The sequence below is a fragment of the Ranitomeya variabilis genome, chromosome 1 (genome assembly GCF_051348905.1).
Source record: "Ranitomeya variabilis isolate aRanVar5 chromosome 1, aRanVar5.hap1, whole genome shotgun sequence".
Taxonomy (NCBI): Eukaryota; Metazoa; Chordata; class Amphibia; order Anura; family Dendrobatidae; genus Ranitomeya; species Ranitomeya variabilis.
Genome location: NC_135232.1, coordinates 1,112,407,630 through 1,112,413,629, shown reverse-complemented (window position 1 = coordinate 1,112,413,629; position 6,000 = coordinate 1,112,407,630). Strand labels below are relative to the sequence as shown.

The 6,000-nt window shown below is 41.9% G+C and overlaps 1 long non-coding RNA gene across 1 annotated transcript in view; it reads right to left on the bottom strand.

The window, feature by feature from the left end:
- Positions 1–3,203: 3,203 nt before the first annotated feature.
- Positions 3,204–6,000, bottom strand: part of LOC143791796 (uncharacterized) — a 39,920-nt gene continuing 37,123 nt past the window's right edge. The window contains exon 2 of the long non-coding RNA XR_013219913.1: positions 3,204–3,407. This is a non-coding gene — a long non-coding RNA (uncharacterized LOC143791796). The remainder of the gene's footprint in view (positions 3,408–6,000) is intronic.

Genomic DNA, 6,000 nt, shown 5'->3' with positions numbered 1-6,000 from the left:
AAAGGGTCTAGTTTCCAAAATGGTGTCATTTGTGTTTTTTTTTTACTGTTTAGGCACATCAGGGGCTCTCCAAATGCGACATGGCGTCCGATCTCAATTCCAGACAATTCTACATTGAAAAAGTAAAACGACACTCCTTCTCTTCCAAGCTCTGCCATGCGCCCAAACAGCGGTTTACCCCCACATATGGGGTATCGACGTACTTAGGACAAATTGCACAACAACTTTTGGGGTCTAATTTCTCCTGTTACCCTTGTGAAAATAAGAATTTGTGAGCAAAAAGATCATTTGTGTGTAAAAAATGCGATTTTTTTTATTTTCACGGCTCTACCTTATAAACTTCTGTGAGGCACTTGCGGGTTCAAAGTGCTCACCACACATCTAGATAAGTTCCTTAAGGGGTCTAGTTTCCAAAATAGTGTCATTTGTGGGGGTTTTTCACTGTTTAGGCACATCAGGGGCTCTCCAAACACGACATGGCGTCCGATCTCAATTCCAGCCAATTCTGCATTGAAAAAGTCAAACGGCGCTCCTTCTCTTCCAAGCCCTGCCGTGCGCCCAAAAAGTGGTTTACCCCCACATATGGGGTATCGGCGTATTCAGGAGAAATTGCACAACACATTTTTTGGTTTATTTTCTCTTTTACACTTGTGAAAATAAAAAAATTGGTTCTGAATTAAAATGATTGCAAAAAAAAGTTAAATGTTCATTTTTTCCTTCCACAATGTTTCAGTTGCTGTGAAGCACGTAAAGGGTTAATAAACTTCTTGAATGTGGTTTTGAGCACCTTGAGGGGTGCAGTTTTTAGAATGATGTAAAGTCTGTGTATTTTCTGTCATGTACACCCCTCAAAGTGACTTTAAATGTGAGATGGTCCCTAAAAAAAATGGTATAGTAAATTTTGTTGTAAAAATGAGAAATCGCTGGTCAACTTTTAACCCTTATAACTTCCTAACAAAAAAAATGTTGCTTCCAAAATTGTGCTGATGTAAAGTAGACATGTGGAAAATGTTATTTATTAACTATTTTGTGTGACATATCTCTGTGATTTAAGGGCATAAAAATTCAAAGTTTGAAAATTGCAAAATTTTAAACATTTTCGCCATATTTCCATTTTTTTCATAACTAATCGCAAGTAATATCGAAGAAGTGTTACCACTAACATGAAGTACAATATGTCACGAAAAAACAGTCTCAGAATCAGCGGGATCCATTAAAGCTTTCCAGACTTATAACCTCATAAAGTGACAGTGGTCAGAATTGTAAAAATTGGCTCGGTCATTAAGTACCAAATTGGCTCTGTCACTAAGGGGTTAAGTGGTGAAATTTTTTTTGTAAATTTGTAGAAAATATAAAAGAATAAAAATAAAAAATATTTGTAGAAAGTCGCCATTTTCTGAGACCTGTTTATTTTTACTTTATTTGTGGAGGCCAAAAAAAACTAATTCTGGCATTTCGATTAATTTATTTTGTATTTTGATAGATTGGACTTTAATGAATACAGCAATAACAAATATGTGTGTTTTTTTATTTATTTATTTATTATTTTTAGTAAGGGAAAATGGGGTTGATTTGAACTTTTAGTCTTCATTTTTTTCATACTATTAAAAAAATGTTTTTTTTCAATTTTTACTATATTTGTTAGTCCCCTTAGGGGACTTGAACATTCGATTATCTGATTGCTTGTGCCATACAGCAATACCACAACATTACCATGTTTAGCAAAAATCTCATTCTCCCATGAATTCATTCTTCAGCCATCTATGGAAGCTGTACAGCCATCATCTGCCAGGAAAGATGCAGGCTAAGCTTGTGAGCCTGCATCAAAGTCATATTACGTAACTGTAAGTCATATATCGGGAAGAGGATAAAGAGACCCTCAAAAAAAAGAGCCTGTACCCTTCTCAACCCCTGAAAAAGAAACAAAATAACGAGGCCAACTTGCTCCCTTTCTGATCAGTTAGCTAGTAAGTGGATCCATAAGGGACATGGACACTATTCCCTCTAGCCTGGTGGTGCTGATCGTCATATATACAGAGCCATACAGTGTCCAGATAGTTTTATAAATTGCTCAGATAAACAATGCATGTAGTGTCCAGATATATAAAATTCTAGTTTATCTGTGGAGGCGAAGCTCTTCCCTTGGTGGTGCAGAGGACTATGGGTTGTAACATTGGATGCCCAGGGTAGTGAAGTGGTTAATAGCAACATCTCTGATGATGTATAGCAATACAGTAGTTAAAGGAAATATGTTAGGCGGATTTAATAACGAAACGGGTCACATGACTAGTACAACAATAAAGATGATGCCTATTTTGTAGGAATCCGATGTGCCAACTGTCACGATCCCATCAGGTGGTCGGTCAGCGGATGGCACAACAAACACTCAACACAGGATGGAAATGGGGAGAGGAAGGCCCTACCAATAGGGTATGAGGGATGGGCACCTCCTACTCCAACCTGAGCCTGTCCCTGCACTCCCCTAATGCCCTAAGTGGGTCCTTCCCCCCACCACCATCAGGAACCTCATCCCTCACTGTCACTTAGCACTGCCCGGGCTAGTGCAAGAGTGCTAGCCTTACGACTGCATATGGAACAACACAGGGGACAGTGACAAACACCAAAAAAAAATACCAAACTTAGCTTAATAGCCTTCTCTGTTGCAAAGCACCACACAGCAGAAGAAAGGCACCCAGACCGAGAACTCCAAGAAACCAGCCAATTCACCACTGCAGCCAGCGAGCTCCTTACTCCTGGCTTGGTCAACACAGATTGCTTTATCATTGAATGTCAGCTGATGCATCAGGTGATTATTTAAAGAATGGTGGGAGTGGTCACCACCCACATCAGCTGACTGAGCAACTCTGCAAATGCAACAGATTGCCAGCAAGGGAAACTGACACTAACCCCCCCCCCCCCGCTGGCCTGAAAGAAAAAAAGCTACATTTAAAACATAGTGGAACCAGAGTTGTCACAAATCCAAAAGTGGATCGTGACACCAACAAAGAGAAATCAGGCTTTGACGTTACATGCAAATTAACCAGGAAGTGCATTGAGGGGCGTGGACTATGAGTGCACTGACACGCCTCCAATGCACTTCCTTGAGGGATTAAAACATATCGCGAAACCCAAAAATTGCGTACCGGCTGAGAAATGGTTATAAATGTTTGGATATTTGCGATATCAAAAGAATAAGGCACATAGACCCAAGACGCTTTTATTTTTATCTTGTTGGTTTTGGTAAAGAGCTTGGCATGTGGTGAAACAAAGAATCAAAGAAATTGGTAATTATTTCAGTTCCAGGGTACAAATGGAGACGTTTGTGGGATGTAATACCAACTTGTATGTAATATTGTATCTTCAGTCTGTTATTTTGGGAAGGAGCCTCATGCCAGTTGGCAAAGTATCTGAAAAACAAAGAACACAATAGAAAGTGCTGAATTGTCACGTAACAGAGAAGTCCAGAACATTCGCTGAGATTTACGAGCCACCGAGCACAAAAAATAAAAGCCTAATATACCGGCCTGGGACATACATGTAAAATCTTCCTAGAAGATATCGCCCCTTTGTGGGCTTACGTTGAAGAGCAACAGGTACCAGTTTATGTTACCACAAGACCCCCGTCATGGGGCCAAGGTGACAGGGATCGTTTGGTTACTCACCATGATTTTAGAAGAGAAGTGTGACATGATCCTGAAAATGACTCCTCCCTAAAAGGGCAAATTTACACTAGACCATTGAGGGCATTAAACACCCACAATTTGCCGATTATCGAATGTTTAATAGACTAATTAGTCTAAAAAATTAATCTTTATCCGTTGGAAACCATTGTGACATCTTTTTTTAACTGTGTTAGAGAACAGCGGAAGAACGGGGAACATTATTACAGGATGGTCCCAGGAGGTGGACATTATAGCAGTAAGGGGCCCAAGGTGACGACATATATTACTGGAATGGGCCACGATGGGGACATTATATCAAGATGGGGGACTTTAATACTTGAAGGGGCCAAGGATGGGGGACATTATTAATGAAAGGGGCCCAGGGCAGGGGATGAAATTACTAAAAAAACCGAAACAGTATGGGGGACATTATTACTGGAAGGGGTTTAGGATGGAGGACATTAAACCAGGAAGAGGCCCAGAATGGATGACACTAGCACAGGATGGGAGATATTACTACACTATGGGGAGGGGGACACGTATGTCCTTCTAGGCTTTAAAACGCTACAAAGGCTAATACATCTGAACAACATGTAGGTGGGAGGCCCGATCCAAATTTTGCATGGGGGCCCATTGGACTCTAGTTACGCCATTGATCATGCATGCTGGGAAGTGAGAGGAATGAAAGTTCCAACATCTATAGTGCTGACAGAAAGTTGATAAACTGTCTGCTCCAAAAATGTGGATGACAAGTTCCAGACCATGATAATATGGATATTTCTTTGACATATCAGACATATCAAACTCACCAACAGAGCAGTTTAATTTGTTCTGTGAGGATGAATGGGCAAGGACAAGTTTTAAGAAAAGTTTTTAAGTCCTGCTCATTCTAGGCCTAGGAGTCCAGTATTAATGATCGATTGCGGTCGTAATAATGATTAACTGCCTTCCTTGTAGTCAAGGTTATAGAGATAGATCTCCATCACTAATAAGGCTAGATCATAGGTATCAGACCATATTACGTCTTGTTCTGACAGCTGAGCCAGGTATTGACTCTCCATTCAATTTTATAATATCTGTAAAGCGCTGCGGAATATGTTAGCGCTATATAAAAATAAAGATTATTATTATTATATTATTATTATTATTTGAAAGGGGCAGATCTGCAGAGAACTGCAATACCAGATACAGCCACTACAAAGTGTATGGCGCTGTGCCTTGGAATCAAAAGAGGCACATTCTTATTTTTTTATGGTAAAAAAAACACTGCAAAAAAATAAAACCTAAAAAAATTGTCATGCTGCAGTTTTCAAAAACGTGGTAGTTTTCCAATTCAGTCGTGAAAAGGAAAAAAAAAAAAAGCTATCGTGTTCATGAGATTTCTGAAATCTTATAGTTTTACCATAAAAAAGGCTTTTAATTTGCATAAAAAACTGCCAAATATATGACGTGTGAACACAACCTTAGGCCTGTCCCACACGTCCAGATAATTCCGGTACCAGAAACAATCGGTACAGGAATTATCCGTGTCCGTGTGCCCCTACGTTTCTGGTGTACATCAGTGTGGCACACGTGCAGCACACGTGTGCCGCCCGTGTGCCCACTGGGTACCACACGCACCGTGCTGGGTACCACACGTACCAGCATCTGATGCTGAATCCGCGATTCATATCTTCCCTGCAGCAGCGTTTGCTGCATAGAAGATATGAATAATAGTGTTTAAAAGAAAGATCTATCAGTCCCCCGCCCTCCCACCCCCTGTGCGCCCCCCCACCCCCTGTGCGCCCCCCCCGCTGTTCTGAAAATACTCACCCGGCTCCCTCGTTGGCTGTCGCTGCTTCCTGTCCTGGCGGCACCTTCTACTGTATGCGGTCACGTGGGGCCGCTCATTTACAGTCATGAATAGGCGGCTCCACCCCTATGGGAGGTGGAGCCACATATTCATGACTCTAATCGGCGGCCCCACGTGACCGCATACAGTAGAAGGTGCGGCCAGGACAGGACACTGCGAGGGAGGCGGGTGAGTATTATACAGTAATAACAGCGGGCGGGCGCACAGGGGGTGGGGGGACGGGGGACAGATAGATCTTTCTTTTAAACACTATTATTCATATCTTCTATGCAGCAAACGCTGCTGCAGGGAAGATATGAATGGCGGCTTCAGCACCATGTGGGGGGGACAGCGCTTACTGTAGCACTGTCTCCTGCATGGCACAGGGACTGCACACGGAGAACTTCCGTGTGCGGTACGTGTTTTACACAGACCCATTGACTTTAATGGATCCGTGTAATACGTGCGCTCCCACGAACACTGACATGTCTCCGTGTTTGGCACACG